The sequence below is a fragment of the Cebus imitator genome, unplaced genomic scaffold (assembly GCF_001604975.1).
Source record: "Cebus imitator isolate Cc_AM_T3 unplaced genomic scaffold, Cebus_imitator-1.0 Scaffold476, whole genome shotgun sequence".
NCBI classification, from domain to species: Eukaryota; Metazoa; Chordata; class Mammalia; order Primates; family Cebidae; genus Cebus; species Cebus imitator.
Window position 1 is genome coordinate 981,995 of NW_016107791.1, and position 7,632 is coordinate 989,626.

A 7,632-nucleotide genomic window follows, 5' to 3' on the forward strand; every position below is an offset into this window, starting at 1 on the left:
CCAATTCCCCAAGGTGAGGTGGTGGTCAGGGAGGGAACAGACAGGTGTCCGGCAGGAGTGGCTGGTCTCCAAGGGCCCCTCCAGCTCTGACCAGCTTTGTGCTCTAAGCCAGGCCCTGGTAGGATCCCCGTTCTCCTGCTGCAAGCTTCTCCTTGCTCCCATGGCCACTCACAGCCCTGACTGCTCAAGATGACATTTTCTAAACACTGGAGACAGAGATAAGAAGCAGACAGGGAAGGAGAAAGCCTGGGAACTGGAGCTGGGCCCAGGGAAGAAAGTGGGCTCCTTGCTGAGAGCAGGCAGAGGCATCCAGACCCTGCGGCCGATGAACACACAGGCAGGGACCTCTCACCCTTGCTTTGACACAGCGCTGAGTCAGGGTCCAACACCACCACCCAAGCCTGACTCCTTGGTCCGGCCAGTAGTTCACTGGTCAGAACACGTGCTCCCTGACAGCCCCTTTGCAGGCACCACCCCACCCCCGAAGACTCCCCCGTGTATACTCAGAAAGGGAGAATGGGACGGAGTTCCATGAAGTGGGGTTACTGCTATGTCCTGCTCCCTAGATGAGGTCTCGCATGTGGCTTTGCGGCACTCAGTAAATAGCTATAGAAAAAAAATAACTTGCTGTGTTAGTCTTCCTGGAATGAGCTTGCATTTTAGCTGGGACCAGTTTCCTGGAGAAGGGATTTCAGGGGCAGAAAAAACAACTAGGTATCCCTCAAAGCAAACACAGGGAGGCTTGGTTAGGTACAGATGGCTTGCATGGGGGAATTTGGGTGAGCTGCTCTCTTAAACCTGCCTGGGTGTTTTCAGGGAAGCCAGATAACAGTAACAACAACAATAAAACCAGCGCTACCTTTACACGGAGACGGAGGGGCTCTCCTGACAGGGCCTCCTGCCAGTGGTCTCAGGTCACTTCTGGGCTCCCTCAGATCCTCGAAAAAGAACCAGACCAGCTTGACCTGCTTCCCTGCATCCCAGGGCCCCCAGAAAAGTGGCAGCTGTTTGTGGGTGCTGAGTCAGATCATCATCCAACTCCCACCCCCTTGAACTCCCACCTCCGAAGGGAATCTAATAGCTCCCGCCAGGATCTCGAGCTCCAGGGGAGGCTGTCATACCTCGCACATTCTGGGACAATCTTTGGTTCCCTTCTCAGCCTGGAAAAGCAGTGAAATACAGCATCCGGCCACTGCCTGGCTCAGCCCTGCTATCTTGGGACAGAAACCTTGAAAGGAATCCCAGCTCCAGCCAAGGAAAACATGAGTCAGGTCTGGCTAAGCCAGGTGGCTTCCCTCTCTCCACCTTCCATCCCCACACCCCCAACTCCGCAGCCAATAAGCTGTTTGGGTAACCCCAAGGCCCCACTCCCACACAGCCTGCAGCCAGCAAAGGCATGGCAGCAGGATTCTAGAACCTTGGCCAGGCTGGTGGTTGCTGCCTTTGAAAGTGTGAGAGGTGTGAGGCTCCAGCTCCTGCCCTCCTCAAAGGAGACAGGAGCATTCCCTGTGGCTGTCCTGCCTTCCACCTACCCTGGCCCTCTCTGGACAGGGTTCCCTTTTGGGACACTGTGATTGTTCTCAACGGCAAAGCCCACCCCAGCCAGGAGCAGCACAAGATTCTTATCCTACTTGTAGTGGAAGACATTTCCTGACTACTCCTGCCAGCCTATCCAGGGCTTTCTGTTCTCCTGCAGGTCTCACCTCAGGCTGAAATGTTGATATTTCCTCATGTTTGGGGACACTACTCCTGCTGGACTTTGTGGAAAAACCTTTCCTGCATTTGTGTGGCTTCTGTTTTATTTATTTATTTATTTATTTAGAAACAGAGTCTCACCCTGTTGCCCAGGCTGGAGTGCAGTGCTGTGATCTCAGCTCACTGCAGCCTTTGTCTCCCAGGTTCAAGTAATTCTGCCTCAGCCTCCCGAGTAGCTGGGACCACAGGTGCCCACCACCACATCCAGGTTTTTTTGTGGAGATGGGGTTTCACCATGTTGGCCAGGCTGGTCTTGAACTCTTGACCTCAAGTTATCCACCCACCTTGGCCTCTCAAAGTGCTGGGATTACAGTGATTACAGGCATGAGCCACTGCACCCAGCCGGGGCTTCTGTTTTAAAAGCTTCTTCACTCTCTCTTCTCCAGAGGCAGAGCCCCAGCATCTCACACACAGGGACCTCAGAGTCCCTTGTTTTGTATACTCTAGAACAGTGTTGTCCAACAGAAACATACAGCCAGCCATAAACGAGTCGTCTATGCAATCTAGCGTTTTCTAATCACCATATTTTGTAAGAATTTTTTTAAGTGAGATTCATTTTAATACTATATTTTATTTAACCCAATATATTTATATTAACCCAAATGAATATTATCAAATCAATCATTTAATTTATATAAAAATTATTAATGAGAAATTTCACATTGTTTTTCCATACTAAGTGTATTGGTTCCTACAGCTGCTGTAATGATCACAAACTGGGTGGCTTAAAACAAGACACACGTATTGTTTCACAGTTCTGGAGACTGAAAGTCAGGAATCATGGTGTCAGCTGAGCCATGCTCCCTCTGAAGGCTCCAGGGAAAGTGAAAGCAAAGTAAAAACTTGGGAGCCTAGGCCGGGCACGGTGGCTCACACCTATAATCCCAACACTTTGGGAAGCCAAAGCAGGGGGATTGCTTGAGCTCAGGAATTCAAGACCAGACTGGGCAACATAGTGAAACCCCTTCTCTATGAAAAATACAAAAATTAGCCGGATGTGGTGGTATGCACCTGTGGTCCCAGTTACTCAGGAGGCTGAGGTGGGGGGATCGCCTGAGCCCAGAAGGTTGAGACAGCAGTGAGCTGAGATTGTACCACTGCACTACAGCCTGGTGACAGAGTGAGATAAGAAAGAAGAAAAGAAAAGAAAGGAAGGAAGGAAAAGAAGGGAAAGAAAGGAAAGAGAGTGAGAGAAAGAGAAAGAGAAGAATGAAAGAAAACGAAGAAAGAAAGGAAAGAAAAACTGGGGACCCCAATTCACTCTGCCAGAAGAAAAAAATATTAAGCTGAAAGCTGAGTCATACAAGAAATTGCCTTCTTTTTTTCTTTTTTATCCTGAGCAAATAGCTACAGATAAAAAGTAAAACATTTCTACAGTAGTTACTCTGTGTTCCCCTTATCTTACGGTGAGCTCGGTGAGCTCGAGAGGAATACATAAATTGACCATTCCCCTCCCTACTTTTCTCTTGCAACGTATGGATTCAGTTATGTGACCTCTTTCCACTCAAGCCTGCTTTTCTCCTTTAAATATTGACATCCTCAGAATCATCCTTGGAGAAAGGCACAGACCTGTCTCCTGCGCATGTGTCCTTGACTTTGGCAAAACAAACCTTTACACTGATTGAGACCTGATTCAGACAGTTTTTGGCTCACAGGAAGGAGTTCTCCATGCCTCCCCCCGCTTGGGTTGATCCCTGGCATTCCCAGGCCTGTAGCTGCTTTATCCCCATCTCTGTCTTCATCACCACATGGCTTTCTTCCTCCCGCATGTGTCTGTGTCTTTATATGCCCTTGGAGAACAGTCATTGCATTTATAACCAGCCAAATCCAGTAAAATCTTATCTGATTACATCGGCCAAGACCCTATTTCCAAATAAAGTCACATGCTGAGCTTCCAGGTGGACATGAGTTTTAGAGGGACACTATTCAACCTGGTACACTGTTGGATGTAGTGCCCACTCACCCACCTGATATTTGGCTCCCAAGATACTGTTGCTGTCAGCTGTTTTTTTGTTGTCTTTGTTCTTTATTTTCATTCTGGCAGGTCTTGGGGTAGGGTCAAAGGTAAAACAAAACCGGGGAGATTAATTTTAATGTCACTTATTTGACCCAATAGATCGATTATTTCAATGTGCAATCCATATAGAAAATTATTAATGAAATAGTCTTCATTCTTTTTTTTCACACCAAATCTTCAGAATTTTATATGTATTTGACCCTTACAACATATTCCAATTCAGTTTGGCCACATTTCAAGTGCTCAACAGCCACATGGGGCCAGTGGCCACCATACTGGACAGCACAGCTCAGGAAGTTAGAAGAAAGGGGTGAGGCCTCTGGTGATGCCAAGGACACCCCTGGGGAGGCCAGTGGATCCTAAGAAATGATATTCACCTGATGGCCTCACCCCCTTCAGGTTCTCTCCTGATTGTGTTTCACCTGTGAGAGGTGGTCTCATGGTGACGAAGGAGGAATTAATGCCACATCAGCTCACACTGTATCAAACTGGTGGATGATATGGTTTGGTATGGTTTGGCTGTGTCCCCACCCAAATCTCATATTTAATTGTAACTACCACAATTCCCATGTGTCATGGGAGGAACCTGATGGGAGGTGATTGAATATGGGGGTGGTCCTTTCCTGTACTGTTCTCATGATAGTGAATGAATCTCACAAGATCTGATGGTTTTAAAAAGGAGAGTTTCCCTGCACAAGCTCTCTCATTGCCTGCCATCATCCACGTAAGATGTAGCCTGTTCCTCCTTGCCTTCCGACACGATTGTGAGGCTTCCCCAGTCATGTGGAACTGTAAGTCCATTAAACCTCTTTCCTTTGTAAATTGCCCCATCTTGGGTATGTCTTTATCAGCAGCATGAAAACAGACTAATACAGTGGATTTGTTTATTCACAAGAGAAACGGTGAGCAGCTGGCTGCTCTCTCGTCCCTTTTCTGTAGGCACAATGCTTAAGGAGCCAGGCCTGGTCTTCTGGGCTCAGAACCAGGGCCTGTCCTTACTGATTGCAAATGATTGGAAATCTCAGGCTACAACAGTAGGAGGCATGCACCTCCCCAACAGAGACAGACATGCCATTGCCAGTGGCAACGGCGGACTCTCTGTCCCCAGGCAGTGTGGGATGGGTGTGGCCGTGTGCCCAGGACTGGCTCTTTTCTACTCCTCTGCTACAGATGTGACCTCTTCTGATGGGCATCTTTTCCTTTAGCTATGTGGGTCTTACTGGCTTGGGGCCCATTCTGCCTCTTTTTAGCATGGCTTGGCATCTGTCTGATTTGCTTTCTATGGGTCAATTTTATGGTTAAATTCCCAAAGAACAACCTCATTCCTCTAAGGAATGGGCTCTCTCAGTTTGCTCCCTTGAAATACCTCCAATTCTTTATTCTCCTGGACCCTGTTCTACAGCCTCCATGTTTTTCTAGGAAAATCGGAAATAACCAGAACCCAGACCTGGAAGCTAGACCTCACACATAGTTCATCCACCTCTCGGGCTCTGAAGCCTGCTCAGGTTGGGCATGCTGGGTAGTGGAGCACCGTCTCCATGGGCCTGCCTGTCCTCAGGTCCCATGACAGACAGTGGTCTTGAGCTGGGACAGCAGGATGACAAAGTCTCACATGTGCACTCTGAAGCAAAAACATCACTGAATGGAAATCGAAGTAGAGAGAAAAAGAGAATGAGTAAAGGGGATGAGGAATCTCTGATGTTAATTCAGGGGTACCACCAGTCCCCTAAAACTACAAATGACATGAATCAGTCCCTCTCTCTGTCTCTGTCTCTGTCTCTGTCTCTGCCTCTCTCTTTCACACACACACACACACACACACACACACACACACACTCATCTTGAGAGCCTTCTAATTTTTTTTCTGCAATGCACAGACCTCTCAAAAAAAATGACTCAGCCTTACATAAGAAACGGGAATTTGAGGGGGACCAGGAGTGTGATGACTCATTGCCTTGAAATTTCCAGTGGCATACACATGTTTTCTTAGAAGATTTTTAAAACATTTATCTTTAATGATTATCCAAAATAAATGGTTTGGGAGGCAAAATGGAGTGAATCCCACGTCAGGGCAGGAAAGAACAGTCATGATGGACTGGAGGTGACAGGAGGCTGAGAACAGGGCCCTTTCAGGTCTGCTCTCAGAATGTTCTGGTGAGAATCCAGAACTCTCCTCCCAGGACCTCAGGGCATTTCAGGAACCATAGTAATGCAATCACTTCATATAGCAAGAATCAGCCCCTGAGGCATCCAAGGAGTACCTTGACTTGAAAGAGCTGTGATCAACTTCAATGGCATCTCTTGCTATCATACTGCAGAAGTCTATGAGGCTGTGGTCCTCAGTCCTGTGCACAGATAAAACCCTAATCCCAGCCACACCCTAGACCAATCAATCAGGATCTATGGAGATGGGGCCCAGGCATCAATATATCTATTTTTTGGTTCCTCAGATGATTCCAGTGTACAACCAATGATGAGTAGCTGCTGGGCTAGAGGGGCCAGGGCCATTTGATACCAGGTGAATAATGCAAGGTGTTAACGTCACCCTGATCCTTGAGGGCTATTAGCCAATCCCTTGAATTTCAGATACAACCATTTGTCATTCCCCAGGGAGCTTGAGATGTTCTTTCTCCCTTTTCTGTTATGTTTCAGAAAGCAATTCCCTGCAGGGAAGCCTGGTGTCTACACAGAGCTGACAAGAGGGCAGCTTAGGGAAGGTAGGCCAGGTTTTGGGAGTAGCAGGCCCCTCCAAGGAAAGGGCCCTTGGATTCACCTACAGGCAGCCCAGAGTCCTCTGACACCAACCCAACTCTCCCACACCATTCCCGGCCTAGAGGCCCAAGGCCTCCAGCTGGATTGTACCAGCCATCCACTGCCAGGGCGGTCCAGCCTATGCCATCCGTGGCTTCACTGGCAACAGGATAAAGTCAGGGGCTTCATGCTGGCACTTAAGGTTATACCCAATTTTCCTTCAACCTTCCTCTCCCTCTTCCTATGCACAACCTTCCTTTCCCTCTTCCTCTCCCTCTTCCTGCCCCACCAGGCTGCCCCCTCCCTGCCCCAAATGCCCAGCGGGTTCCTACTTCCAGACTCCAGTCACACCCAACATTCCCTGGCTCACCAATACACAATGTCTTCAGACATCTTCTGTGGAATGCAAATCCCCCTTGGCAGGAAAACCCTCTTGTCAGCTCACAGCCTGGGGGGTATCTCCTGGAGGTTGGGTTGAGGTGCAGAGAACAGGTCCTGGGCCCCAGGGGGAGGTGAGAGAAGGAGGCGGAAAGCATCCTGGACACAATTCGTCCCCATGGCCTCAGCCTCACCTCAGACTCCTGGAGCCTGGGCCTGGCTTTTGCGTGTGGCCATTTGACACCTGGCACTGCCTGTGCCATTACCTGCCAGCCCCCACATGCACGTTCTGCCCTCCTCACCTTTGTGTGAGAACTTAGCCTCCCCTCCAAGAGCTACCAAAAGGGGGCTGGTAACTCTGGGCCAAGTCTGTCCACGCTGTCACATACTGACTTTATGTTTAAGGCAGGAGGTTTCATCTCCCTGAGCCTCCATTTCATCCACTATAAAGCAGAATCATAAAAGCACTAACACGGAGATTCGCTGTGGGGATTCAGTGAGGCAGTGCAGGTGAAGAGCACAGTCCTTTCAGGGAGGCTGTCCCATAAATATCGGCACCATCATGGTGCATAATTATGTATAATCCTTGCAAGCTCACTGGACTCCGCACTGGACTGTAAGTGCCAGGAGGGCAGGGACCTTGCCTCCCTGTATGCTGGGTGCTCAGCATGTGCCTGACACCCAGTTGGGACTCCATGAATATTACTGGAATAAATGAATGAGGCAGAAGC

General features: G+C 48.8%; 1 long non-coding RNA gene across 1 annotated transcript in view; it reads left to right on the forward strand.

Annotated features, from left to right (window-relative positions):
- The window catches only part of LOC119468707, a 34,823-nt gene that overhangs the window by 23,516 nt on the left and 3,675 nt on the right, over positions 1-7,632 (forward strand). The window contains exon 2 of the long non-coding RNA XR_005197459.1: positions 6,223-6,290. This is a non-coding gene — a long non-coding RNA (uncharacterized LOC119468707). The remainder of the gene's footprint in view (positions 1-6,222; positions 6,291-7,632) is intronic.